General features: G+C 47.7%; 1 protein-coding gene across 1 annotated transcript in view; it reads left to right on the forward strand.

The window, feature by feature from the left end:
- Positions 1–10,568: 10,568 nt before the first annotated feature.
- Positions 10,569–12,540, forward strand: part of FGD3 (FYVE, RhoGEF and PH domain containing 3) — a 44,665-nt gene continuing 42,693 nt past the window's right edge. The window contains exon 1 of the mRNA XM_047779303.1: positions 10,569–10,712. The gene's annotated coding sequence lies outside the window, so the exon portion shown is untranslated. The remainder of the gene's footprint in view (positions 10,713–12,540) is intronic.

Here is a 12,540-nt window from a genome sequence, read left to right on the forward strand (position 1 = left end):
GATTTCCAGAGAGATGAAGGCTGGGTCAAAGGGCAAATGTGCCCTTTCACCCTCCCACTCAGCATGTGGAAGGGGTCTCTTCCCACAGCCTCAGACCTCACCCCTGCAATCTCTGGCAAACTGACAGGGAGAGAAGTAATCTCAGTGTGACTGTGGTCTGGAGTTCTCTCATTACCTGTGAGGTGGCGCCACTTTAAGAGCCACTTACCTTTCCTGTGAATGATCTCTTCCTACCCTTTGCCCAGAGTTATTGGTTTCTGGATCATTCCACAACTCCACTCACCCTCATTTGGACTAAATGATAGCAGGTGACTCATCTGATGACAGATCAGCCATCCGAATCTTTTAAAAAAATTAAAAACTGAGCTATTTTGCAATAAAACCAAATCTGGGTTGAGAAAAATTAACTCATCTAACTCTTCATGTATAAATCAAGCATCAGATTGCTTTACATCTGGTAGTCGTTTTTACCATCCCTTTGTCACTCACGCTGCCTCACTGATTGACGCTTGAGCCAGGAGGTTATTTAGAGTGAGAAATACCATAAGAGACAAGATTTTGAGAGAAAAGTAATTTGCTCGTGGCCCCACAACAAGAATGTTCCATCTCATTAAATTATTCAGTACTGAACTAATGTTATGTTCCTTTTGTTATGGAACAATTTTAGATGTACAGACCAGCTGCAAAGATAATACGAGTTCCTGTACCCTTCTCCCAGGTTGCAGCGACGTGGCATTTATACAATCAGGCTCCATTTTCAAGAAATTGGCATTGGTAGAAAACCATAAATTACAGTCTGTAGTCAGATTTCACAAGCATCCAGTCTGGGGTACTATATTATATCCAGTATATTGGATTTTAATATTGTGTGTGCCTGGAGTTCTACAGAAGAGAGAATTAGGTTCTCTTTGTATATGTTTTTATACAAAAAAACCAAACACCTTAATTCTTAATAGTTCTAATGTCTTAAGTCACAGTATATATATATATATATTTTTTTTTTGGTAATGATTTTTATTTTTTCCCTTATAGCTGATTTACAGTATTCTGTCAATTTTCTGCTGCACAGCAAGGTTACCCAGTCACACATACATGTACACATTCTTTTTTCTCACATTATCATGCTCCATCGCAAGTGACCAGACACAGTTCCCAGCGCTGTCCAGCATGATCTCATTGTTTACCCACTCCAAAAGCAATAGTTTGCATCTGTTAACCCCTGATTCCCAGTCCATCCCACTCCCTCCCCCTAGCCCTAGGCAACCATAAGTCTATTCTCCAAGTCCATGATTTTCTTTTCTGTGGAAAGGTTCATTTGTGCTGTATATTAGATTCCAGATATAAGTGAAATCATATGATATTTGCCTTTCTTTTTCTGACTTCACTTAGTATGAGAGTCTAATTCCATCCATGTTCCTGTGAATGGCATTATTTTGTTCTTTTTATGGCTGAGTAGTATTCTATTGTGTATGTATACCACATCTTCTTAATCCAATCATCTGTCAATGAACATTTACATTCAATATCTTGGCTATTGAAGTCACAGTATATTTAATAAATGTTGGAGTCCCCGTCGTGGTGCAGCGGAAACAAATCTGACTAGGAACTATGAGGTTTCACGTTTGATCCCTGGCCTTGCTCAGTGGGTTAAGGATCCAGCATTGCTGTGAGCTGTGGTGTAGGTCACAGACGCAGCTTGGATCTGGCATTGCTGTGGCTCTGGCATAGGCCGGCAGCTGTAGCTCTGATTAGACCCCTAGCCTGGAACCTCCATATGCCACGAGTGCGGCCCTGAAAAGACAAAAAGACCAAAAAAAAAAAAAAAAAAAAGAAGAAGAAAATAAATAAAATAAAATAAAAAGTGTTGGTTTTACCATGTTTTTATCTTTCTATGTTTACAGCAACAGTGAGAGACTTTTCAATGTCCTGACAAACATTTCTAAAGGTGTTGGAACAATGGCAGTTTTTCTCTTTGGGCAGGACCACTGTGCAGGCCATTTTCTTGGTTCCCCACTGCCTTGCAGGGGTAGTGGGATGCTGCCTGCTGCCTGCTGCCTGGTCTGTTAGGAGGAGCTTGCCAGCTCTGGGTCATTGCATTGGTCATTGCATTGCATTAGTACCCCCATAGGGATGCTGAGGTGGTGTCAGCCATGCCATTCTACCCTGATCACCAAGGACATGGAGGGAACTGTGAGGGGTTGGGGACATGTGCAGGGCCCAGCTGCAGCCCTGAGGGAGCTCTGATGGGAGACCAGTAGGGCTGACAGCACTTGAAAGACCTAGAAAAGTGGCCGCTCTGTATGTCTCCCAAGTCACCCAGTACTGAAACAGCGACGGCCTAATGCCCAAGGTCCAGATTGTCCATCTAATGGTTCAAAAGAATGTCCCTGCAGAGGTCAGTGGTACCTGCTGCAGAGAGCAAAGGCTGGGTCAGCTCTGGTCAGCACCTGCAGAAAGAGAGGTCCCCCCTCAGCCCCTCCACTATCTTGGTGACAAGGAAACTGGAGCCTCCATTTCTCCACCCCACCAGGGCCAGAGGATTTGATGAGATCTCCAAGTGCCCACCCAGAAGATATGGGGGTGGGGTAGGCCTCCCCTTTTCCAGCAGGGGCTTCTCCATTGCTGGTGGCTGTGAGTAAAATCTGAATTTGTCCCCACAGGAAAGTGTCTTTTTTTTTTTTTTTTCTTTTTAGAGCCACACCTGCAGCATATGGAAGTTCCCAGGCTAGAGGTCAAATCAGAGCTGCAGTTGCCAGCCTGCGGCGATGCTGATCCTTAACCTACTGAGCGAGGCCAGGGTTCAAATCCTCAATCCTCATGGATACTATATCGGGTTCTTAACCCAGTAAGCCACAACAGGAACTCTGAAAGTGTCTTAAACAGCTTCAGAATCTCGTATGGGAGTCTAGCTATGATCTCAAAGCTCAGTGCTACAAATAGTACGAGTGAGAGGTGACCTTTGCCCAGAACTAGTGCCTTTGCTTTTCTGTGTCCACAGGAGAACTCAGTGAGGCCTGGCCATGCATTTGCTTCTGCATGTTCTGGTGCCATCAGATGTCCACAGCCAGGGACACCTCTCTCTCACCAGAGGACGTACCCCAGTGGATGATCTGACTCTGAGTAACATGTAGGGCAAGCCAATGGGTGCTGAGTTAACCCACAAATCCAGCCCAGGCAGAGTCTAGCTAAGGCTTGTGCTTAGTAAATACTAGTTGGGAAAGAAGAGTCTGCTAGCATGCCTACCAGCAGATTGGAACCACGACAGGAGACTGATAGAGATTCTCATGGAAGGCTGTGGCCCTGCTTCTGGGGCTGGGCCTGGGTTGATGGCAGTTGTTTTGGGAGATGCGGAGTTGGGCAGAGAACGGCAAGGAATGGGATGAACTGGAACCTGCCAGCTCTCCTGTGTGGGTCTCTCCCAGCAAATCACAGTGACTGTGGGGAAAGGGAGGCGCTACTTCATTATCATCTAGATCTTGTTCAGATTTCCCCTGTGACCAGCCCCAGCTTGGGTCCCCAAGGAAAAGGGATTCTGGGAGACATGGGTCCAGCTTCATTCATCGACATTTTGGGGCCTAGTCCCCTCTATCTGGTGGCTCCTGTCCTGACTTGCATGCGTTTGCCTGGCAGATCCTGAGGAAGGTGCTGGAAGATCACGCAGGCACTTTTTGAGCAGCTAGGCCTGGAGGGGACATGTCACTCCCTTTGTCCAGGACTGGCAACATGGCCTACCAAGCAGCAGGAGCAGGCAGGAGTGATAAGATGTGGTCACTCCATTCTTAGAAGAAAGTGGAGGTGATACTGTTCCAAACTCCTCACACTCAAGGAAGTGCAGATAAAAAAGCAGGCATATGCAGAGTTCCCGTTGTGGCTCAGGGGGTTAAGAACCCGTATCCACGAGGATATGGGTTCAATCCCTGGCCTCACTCAGTGGGTTAAGGATCCAGTTTGCCGTGGGCTGTGGTGTAGGTCACAGATGCAGCTTCGATCTGGCATGGCTGTGGCTGTGGTGTAGGCCAGAAGCTGTAGCTCTGATTCGACCCCTAGCCTGGGAACTTCCATATGCCGTGGACAGGGCCCTAAAACAAACAATCGTATATGGCCATTTTATGTTTAATATTTTATACTATAAAATTACTCGTGTGTTTGTGTGTGTGTGTGGGGGGGGGGCCAACCTGTGGCATGTGGAGGTTCCCAAGCTAGGGGTTGAATTGCAGCTGTAGCTGGGCCGGACTTTGACACAGCCAGAGCAACCCTGGATCTAAGCCACGTCTGTGACCTATACCACAGTTTGCAGAAATGCTGGATCCTTAACCCACTGAGCAAGGCCAGGAATCAAACCCTCATCCTCAGGGAGACTAGGTTGGGTTCTTAGACCACTGAGCCACAATGGAAACTTCAGCCAACCTGTCTCTTATTCCAAGGAACTGCCCCATACCTTCCTCAGTGAGGGCTGAATGCTAGGCAGCATCCCCACTTGGGAATTTGGACTCTGCCCCATTTAGCATCTCCTGGACCAGTTTATCCTGGCTGGCTGGGGGCTCTCTCCCTTTGGATCACCTCCTGAGTGAAATCAGTGGACATCCTCTCTAGTAGAAAGGTCTCTGCTCACCTGCTCTCTCCAGCCTTCGGTTCCACACAGGTGCTTTTCGGTGACAGCTTTGAGGGTTCCTCTGTCCTCCTCTAAGGTCATTGCCAGCTGTCCTGGTAGGTGGGGCTAGAGTTTCTGGGGGAAGCCCTCACAGTCCAGGGGTCGAACCCACATCCTCATGGATACTGGTCAGATTTGTTTCCGCTGAGCCATGATGGGAATTCCAAACTACTCATTTTGGATGACTTCTGAGTCCCTGGAGCTGGGGTGCTATACACACTCTCAAAGTGAACAGTGAACCAGGGAGTTCAGGGTTGGGCAGGAAACAAATGTACAGATGTACAGAGAGACTCCGTAAGTGCTGGACTTTATCACCAAGGCTTTTTTCTTCACTCTTTCCATTGTTCTTTGTACAGGCCTGTTTTGTCAAAGGGCACAGAAGTGCGGCCAGGTACAACTCACAGGATTGGAGATGCATGAAATGTAGCCAACATTCAATTCACCAATCACTCGGTTTATTGCTCACAGTTCAGCACAGCTCAGTCAGAGTATGGAGAAAGCAGGAAAGGGGATAATGAACCTTTCCAGGGAGAAGTCCAGGAAGCAGACATCTCAGTGAGCAGGAGTCATCTGGGTCTCTTGACAAGCGTGAGTGGACTTCTCCCTGGAAAGGTTCATTATCCCCTTTCCTGCTTTCTCCCTGCTCTGTACCCTCTGTCCTCTTCCAAGGTCATTGCCAGCTGTCCTGGTAGGTGGGGCTAGGGATTTCTTGAGGGAGCCCTCACAGTCAGTGCCACCCCCTGTGTGGCGAGCTGCTTGAGGGAGGACTGAGCATCTGCCTTGGAGGGCAGGCAGGCAACGGGATGATAGGTTAGGGCACTTGGCCTTCCCCTGAAGAGGCTCTGACTCATGAGACCACTCAAGGCCATCAAGTGTGAATGGCACAGAAGCTTCACCATTGCTACCAGGGAAACCTTCAGGTTTGAGGACACAGTTTGGACCACTGGTCACTAATGAAATAATGGGATAGAGAATTAGGAATGTGTGCCGTTAATGCCCTGTTGTTACCTCTCCACGTGGGCTAGTGCTCCCTGAACTTATGTCACTCTCTGTCCATTTCCTGATAACCATATTATATCATTGCATAATGAATCTATTATTGCAAAATGAATTCCCCAGAGTTCCCATCGTGGCTTAGTGGTTAACGAATCCGACTAGGAACCATGAGGTTGTGGGTTCGATCCCTGGCCTTGCTCAGTGGGTTAAGGATCCAGCTTTGCCGTGAGCTGTGTTGTAGGTTGCAGACATGGCTTGGATCCCACGTTGCTGTGGCTCTGGCGTAGGCCGGCCGCTACAGCTCCAATTGGACCCCTAGCCTGGGAACCTTCATATGCCTTAGGATCGGCCCAAGAAATGGCAAAAAGAAAAAAAAAAAAAAAGAATTCCCCAAAATCAAATGGCTGAAAATGACAGTAAACACTTACCAACTCAGTTAGTTTTAGCGGGTCGCAAATTTGGCTACCATTTGTCTCTGGCTTAGGATCTCTCGTGGGGCCCCCAAGACTTTGCTAGGGCTGGGGGTGCCCTTCCAAGTGTTCACTCCCTCATGGCAAGTTGGTGGTGGAAGTTGGCTGGGGGCTCTCCCCAGAGATGCTTAAGTAGCATCACGATATGGAGGCTGGCTGGGTATGGCGGCAGGCACCTTCCAGCCCAGGCTGGGAAGGACTCAGATGGTCAATCTTCCATAGGCCAGGCTCTTGTTCCTCACAGAAACTTCAACCACACATCCTGTATTATCTCCATTTTATGGGAAGAATTGGGGCTCCAAGAGGCTCAGGGACATGTGAAGGTCACACAGCCCATGAGCCAGAGTGTGAACCCAGGTGCCCCTGAGACCTAGGTCACTCTCTTTTCTGTCACCTGCTGGCTGGGCTACTCTGCATCCTCAGCAAAGGCTGGGAGCCAGATGGAGCTCATCCTCCCCGTGGTCTTCATATTCCTGCAGGGAGATGCACCTGTGTGTCCTGGAGCTGGGCCTGAGTCTGGGGTGGCTATATTGCTAGGGTCCAGCATGTGGTGGCCCTCGCTGAGATTAGACATGGAGGTGAGCAAGAGCTCATCAGTGTTTAGTTATAAAATTCTTCAAATTGGGCTTAAAGGAAGACTCTCTGGAGGGGAAAGTGGGTAGCATCTCTCAGCCTAGTAAACCCTCTCAAACAACTGGCAAATATTTGGTGGAACTGAGGCTGGAAGCAAGTCTCCTCTCCAGCTGGTGTAGGCATCACTTGGGGACTCGTGGAGAAACATGGCTGTGTGCTCTATCAAGGGAGATCAGATGGGCCAGAGGAAGTATCACCCCTTTGATGACTCCATTCATTACACTCACATGTTAACTGTATGTGAGGTGCTGCCTCTGAGGGGGCTCAATGGGGACCCCCATGTAGTAACAAGGAAACCGAGGCCAGTAGAAATTGGTTTGTGTTTTAAAAAGCATATGAGACTGGATGAAGAATCCATCCTTTAGTCATTATTATTATTTAAAATCTTTTTGGCTGCACTTGCAGCATGTGTAAGTTTCCAGGCCAGAGATCGAACCCACACGACAGCAGTGACCCGAGCCATAGCAGTGACAACACCAGATCCTGAACCTGCTGAGCCATTTGGAAACTCCAAGAATCCATCATTTAAATTAGGTGGGAATTCGTGGTCTAAGTGTTGACTAAAAAAAATGTGCACAACCTCAGAGTTGAGAGTTATGTTTTATTTGGTGGACAAAACTCAGGACTTAAGCCAGGAGACAGCACCTCAAGAAACCCTGAGAAAACTGCTCTGAGGAGGTGAGGGAGGAGCTAGGATATATAGGTGTTTTGCAACAAAGGTCAGGCAGTAAGTTTATGCTATCACTTATATGTGGAATCTAAAATATGACACAGATGAACCTATCTGCAGAACAGAAACACACACAGACATGGACAGCAGACTTGTGGTTGCCAAGGTGCGGGGGTAGGGTGGATTGGGATGGACAAGGAGTTTGGGGTTAGTAGATGTAAATTATTACATTTATTTTTTGAGTGTTTTTTATTGTTATTTCCCAATACAATTTTTTTCCTACTGTACAGAGTGGTAACCCAGTTACACATACAAGTATACATTCTTTTTTCTCACATTATCATGCTCCATCATAAGGGACTAGACATAGTTCCCAGTGCTACACAGTAGGATCTCATTGCTTATCCATTCCAAAGGCAATAGTTTGCATCCATTTACCCCAATCCCAATCCATCTCACTCCCTCCCCCTCTCCTTGGCAATTGCAAGTCTGTTCTCCAAGTCCATGGTTTTCTTTTCTGTGGAAAGGTTCATTTGTGCCATATATTAGATTCCAGATATAAGTGATATCATATGGTATATTTCTTTTTCTTTCTGACTTACTTCATTCAGTATGAGAGTCTCTAATTCCATCCATGTTGCTGCGAATGGCATTATTTTGTTCTTTTTATGGCTGAGTAGTATTCCATTGTGTATATATACCACATCTTCCTAATCCAATCATCTGTCGATGGACATTTGTGTTGTTTCCATGTCTTGGCTATTGTGAATAGAGCTGCAATGAACATGCAGGTGCATGTGTCTTTTTTAAGGAAAGTTTTGTCCAGGTTTACTCCCAGGAGTGGGGTTGCTGGGCCATATGGTTCTATGTATAGTTTTCTAAGGTACCTCCGTACTGTTCTCCACAGTAGTTGTACCATCTTACATTCCCACCAACAGTGCAGGAGGTTTCCCTTTTCTCCACACCCCCTCCAGCATTTTTTATTTGTGGACTTATTAATGATGGCCATTCTGACTGGTGTGAGGTGGTATCTCATGGTAGTTTTGATTTGCATTTCTCTGATAATCAGGGATGTTGAGCATTTTTTCATGTGTTTGCTGGCCATCTGTATATCTTCCTTGGAGAAATGTCTACTCAGGTCTTTTGCCCATTTTTCCATTGGATTGTTGGCTTTTTTGCTGTTGAGTTGTATCAATTGCTTGTATATTTTAGAGATTAAGCCCTTGTCATTGCATCATTTGACACTATTTTCTCCCATTGTGTAAGTTGTCTTTTTGTTTTCTTTTTGGTTTCCTTTGCTGTGCAAAAGCTTGTCAGTTTGATTAGGTCACATTGATTTATTTTTGCTTTTATTTCTGTTGCTTTGGGAGACTGACCTGAGAAAACATTTGTAAGGTTGATGTCAGATAATATTTTGCCTATGTTCTCTTCCAGGAATTTGATGGTGTCTTGTCTTATATTTAAGTCTTCAAGCCATTTTGAGTTTATTTTTGCTCATGGTGTGAGGGTGTGTTCTAGTTTCATTGATTTGCATGCAGCTGTCCAGGTTTCCCAGCAATACTTGCTGAAAAGACTGTCTTTTTCCCATTTTATGTTCTTGCCTCCTTTGTCAAAGATTAACTGACCATCAGTATCTGGGTTTATTTCTGCATTCTCTACTCTGTTCCATTGGTCTGTATGTCTGTTTTGGTGCCAGTACCATGCTGTCTTGATAACTGTGGCTTTTTAATATTGCCTGAAGTTTGGAAGAGTGATGCCTCCTACTTGGTTTTTGTTCCTCAGCATTGCTTTGGCAATTCTGGGTCTTTTATGGTTGCATATAAATTTTTGGATTGTTTGTTCTAGTTCTGTGAAAAATGTCATGGGTAATTTGATAGGGATTGCATTGAATCTGTATATTGCTTTGGGTATAAACTTTAACATTTACAGTGGATAAGCAATGAGGTCCTGCTGTACAGCACAGGGAACTATATCCAATCATTTGTGATAGAACATGATGGAAGATAATATGAGAAAAAGAATGTATATGTATTATAATTGGGTGACTTTGCTGTACAGCAGAAATTGACAGAACACTGTAAATCAACTACAATAAAAATTTTAAAAAGATTACTGTTAATAAAAAGAAAACTAGGTAGCTCAAGTTAAGAAATTCAGTGTTTTTCTATGTATGGGAAGATGCAAGAGGCAGGGCTCAGTGAAATTCTTCCTTTAATAGGCACCTCAGCTATTGGGGGCCAGTATCTGTGCTTTCACATCTCAGTCTGATGGCTGCTAGATGGCAGGCATTCTTTTTTTTTTTTTTTTTTTCTGGTTTTTAGGGCCACACCCGCAGTGGCATATGGAAGTTCCCAGGCTAGGGGTCAAATCATAGCTGTAGCTCCTGGCCAGATCTGAACTGTGTCTGCGACCTACACCACAGCTCATGGCAACGCCAGATCCCAGACCCACTAAGAGGCCGCATCTTCATGGATATTAGTTGGACTTGTTTCTGCTGTACCACAATGGGGACTCCGATGTCAGGCATTCTTCATTTCCTTCCTGAGTTCCCTCAGGGCTCACTGGCTTGGCTCACCCTCAGAGGTGAGCTGATAACTGTGACATCTTTTATTTACTGATATGGCGGGCAATATTTTATTTCTCATAAGCCTTGTAGGAACCCCATATCTTTATAAATTTACTTTCACCCTAAAGTCACAGAGCCATCCCCATGGGTGCTGGGGGAGGGGCTGGATCTGGCTGGAGGGACAGGTCTCCTCAGGAAGTGTGAGTAGAGGGGGCACTGGCTTCACTCTTGGGCATACTCTCAGTTTTCAATGGGGCCTTTCAGTTTCCCAACATCTGTGACCACTTTCACCTTTCCAACCTAAGAAGACCCTGGTGGTCCACTGGGCCCTTTCTTTGCGCTGGGAGCCACTGCACACATGGTCTGGGGCCAGTGTCACCACTCAGGCACTCTGCTGAGAAAAGCCCACAGAGACAGAGGCAGGATGGCTGCAGCCTCCACGCCCAGAATAGCTCAGGAGCTCCCAGAGCAGCCTGTTAAACTTTAAACCACTGTCGGTCACAGTGGGGCCAGCATGGCCTGGGCCTCAGACAGCGTTCGAGCCGGTTTGGGCTGTATTTTCTCACAGAAGACTGAGGGAGAACCAGTGAGCTTGGGTGTGAGTGAGGAAATGCAAATACGTCGTCGCTGGGTGACCCGTATTACGAAAACCAGCAAGAGGAAGTTGTGTTTTGTTGCTTCCTGAAGTCAGTCTTGAAGAGAAGTGTGTGTGCCTGCCCAAGACAGGTGAGTGGGGCTGAGTCTGGGGTCTTTGCCAGCCCTGAGCTCTTGTGCTGGTCTTAGAAGGGGCACTTTGTGGGTCCCAGGAAGTTCAGAGCAGGGGCTACTTGGGGTCTGATGTCTTCAAGGCAGGAAGTTGCCATGGTGCCGAATGGTGTCTTCTGTCCCTTTGTCTTCCTGTGGTGCCTCTGGCATGATTTGTAACAGGTCAGGTTATTGTCATCGGACGGCAAGTGAGCAAATCTGCCAGGACAGTGTTGGCTGTCATCTGCGGCAGCTTAGACTCTAGCAAGATGAACCTGAGGACAGGGTCCCTGAGGAAGCTGGGTCACCAAGGAGGGTGAGCCGTCCCAAACACAGTCCCTAGGGGGCTAGGCGTTTCCACACAGTGAGGCTCCAAAAGATTCCTCTGCATGATGCATTTTAGCTACTGTCAGACTGGGCCTGTCCAGGGTTGGCTCTGCTAGGAAAGAAGACTGAGCCCATCAGGGCCTCTTCAGAACTCTACACTGTGCCCAGACAGTGCAAGGTGGTGGCCACGCCACCTGTGAGAGGTTCAGAGACTGGGGGAAGGTCATGGGCATCCATGGGATACTAGGTACCACTGTGTTTGTGCCCATTGTACAGATGGGGCATGTTTAGCACACACCTGCGTCCAGAGCACTTGGCTCCTGGGACCCTCTGGCATTTGCAGTGTCAGAGTCCTCGTGATTGCAGACATTCAGCCCTGTTTACAGCTTCTTGTGGTCAGGGAGGTGCTGTGGAGTCCCCTGGTGAGGTGGAAATATGGGCCTGGGGCTTTCTGAGTCCCCGTTGGAGAGGGGAAGCTGGGCATGGGATGGCAGGTGGCTGGCACCCTGGTGATATTTGTGGCCCACTGGGACGTTTGGCTTGCGGCCCCTCTGCCAGCTATGTGACTTGGGGCAGCTGCTTCAATCACCTGGTTTTTCTGTCTGTGAAGTGGGATTTGAGTGGTGCCAGGCTCCTGAGATGAGCACAGAGCCTGGGAGGCCAGACGTGCTCAGGGGCAGCTCTGCCATTATTCGGATTAGTCCTCAGAGCAAGCCCAGGCGATCTTGCTCTCCCATTCTTGCAGGAGAGGAAACTGAGGCCACTCCTTACTCTCGACCATGGCCTGTGAGCTGCCAAGCTGGGCTCAAGCTCAAACTTTTGGAGCCTGGTGGCTTGATTGGTGAGCGGCCGGGTGGAGCCGGGGGCGGAGGAGAGGAAGTGGTTTGTCCCCAGATAGGTGGTTGCAAGAGGCCAGGGCCCTGGTTCCTCTCCTCGGGCTGACGTCTGTCTCTGCACACAAAAAAAATCATGTCTGATGTACAGTACCCCCCACCCCATAAAGCCAGACAGGACTGCTTCCTCTGCACACACAGAGGCCTGAGCCAAGGCTACAGCTGAGGTGAGATGCTGAGCAAGGCCCCAGAGGATGGGTGAGATTTTGCTGCCCTGATCCCTTTGAGAATCTCGGGTGGGGGATGTCCCTGGACTCAGAGCAGTGACCATGGAAGAGTGGCTGGTCCAGTGCCAGGAGAACCTACCTCTCAATATCCCCTCTACCTGCCCCAGCTGGGCCCCGAGAACCCACTGACAGATGAGGAAACAGGTTCCATGGAAAAGTGGGTGAGCGTGGGAGTCAAAATGTAACTTTGGGTCAGTATGGACTGTAGGACAGATGGGAAACCCAGACCGGAATTGGATGTCCCTTACCTGTAGGATCCCCTGGCTGCCCAGCTGTGTCCTGGCTCCAGCCCCCAAATTCCGTCCCCTTCCTCTCTGGGCTTGCTCACCTGGCACACTGCCAGCTCTTCAGCAGGCCTGACTC

This window comes from Phacochoerus africanus, chromosome 5 (genome assembly GCF_016906955.1).
Source record: "Phacochoerus africanus isolate WHEZ1 chromosome 5, ROS_Pafr_v1, whole genome shotgun sequence".
Taxonomy (NCBI): Eukaryota; Metazoa; Chordata; class Mammalia; order Artiodactyla; family Suidae; genus Phacochoerus; species Phacochoerus africanus.